Source organism: Haliaeetus leucocephalus, unplaced genomic scaffold, assembly GCF_000737465.1.
Source record: "Haliaeetus leucocephalus isolate CR32 unplaced genomic scaffold, Haliaeetus_leucocephalus-4.0 Scaffold577, whole genome shotgun sequence".
Taxonomy (NCBI): domain Eukaryota; kingdom Metazoa; phylum Chordata; class Aves; order Accipitriformes; family Accipitridae; genus Haliaeetus; species Haliaeetus leucocephalus.
This window is the reverse complement of record NW_010973013.1, coordinates 1646583-1647892: the sequence shown is the minus strand read 5'-3', so window position 1 is coordinate 1647892 and position 1310 is coordinate 1646583.

Here is a 1310-nt window from a genome sequence, read left to right as displayed (position 1 = left end):
CGGGGGGGCTGCAGGCGGGGGGGGGGGGGGGGCTCAGCCAGGCGGGTCCTGCGGGAAAGGGGTGCGTTTCCCCGCGGGAAGGGGTCTGCGGCGGGGGGCAGCACCCCAGGGCTTGTGTGGGATGCTCCCCGTGTCCCTGCCTGGTCCCCGGGAGACGCTGGTTTGGGACTTGCCCCCTGGGCAAGTGGAGCTGGGCTGGGCGGGGGGGAGCATCATTAAAGCAAATAAAACCTTTTCCCACCAAGCGGCTCCGTCCCGCATCCCCGCCAGAGCAGGGAGGGTGGATGAAGAGCTTCGTGTTGCCCATAACCTGTTTCTGGGAATGAGACTGGGGAAACTGGGGGCCAGCCCCTGCCACCCTGAGGGCGAGCTTTCTGCCTCCAACTTATAGCCCCTGGTCTCGTTTGGGTCTGCGCTTTGTTTTCTTCCCCAGACTTGAAAAATACAAATTTATTCTTCGTGGCTGTGAAGTGTAAAAAATAAAATTAAAAATTAAAAAAAAAAAACCCTGCAAATGGGGAAGGCAGGCAGTGCCCCGCTGTAGTATCTGTCAGTTTGGTTTGTGCTTCTCCTGTATGGTTTTAAGTCTGCGGAAGTGGTCACGCTCTGCTCCCGCAAGCAGCATGAAGATGCCCACCCGGGGCCCCAGGGATGAGCCCCGTTATGCCCAGGACCGCACATCACCCACCTTCATAGTGGGCTGGGGACACGGGTCTGCCACCTCCTGCACCTCCAGCCCCTGACCCAGCACGAGCGATGCTCCCCAGTGAGGCACTGGAGCAGGGAAGGTTTTATGTAGGGATTTCCCTCTCCAGGGAAAAACTGTGCTTCCACCCCGGAGCAGCCAGAGAGCACAGGACAGCTGCTGCTGGTGCCACTTTGAAGAGAAAGCCTATGGAGGGGGCTCCCCAGTAAATCCCACCCGGGACAGCACTGGAGGGAACTCGGCAGCAGATGAACCTCTTGGGCCCCACCAGCTCATCCCACTGCCAGCACCAGTCCACTGGCTGCTCGGGGCTGATGCTTTCTGTTTGCTGGGATTTTGTGTCTTCTGCCGTTCGTTCGGTGTGTATTAATCATGTCAGTCCTGCAAGACCTGGGGTCAGCTCCCTCCCTTCCCCATTGCCTGCTGCCAGGGTGTTCAAACACACTTTCCCTAAGGTAAAAATCTTACACTTGAAGCCACCTGGACAAAGGAGCACAAAGGGAAACTGCGGCACAAAATTATTTAGGCCAACAGCTGACCAGAGCCAGAAAATAAAAAGTAAATACTTTTATTTCTAGTGACTGCCCTCCCTGTCAGAAGGTGC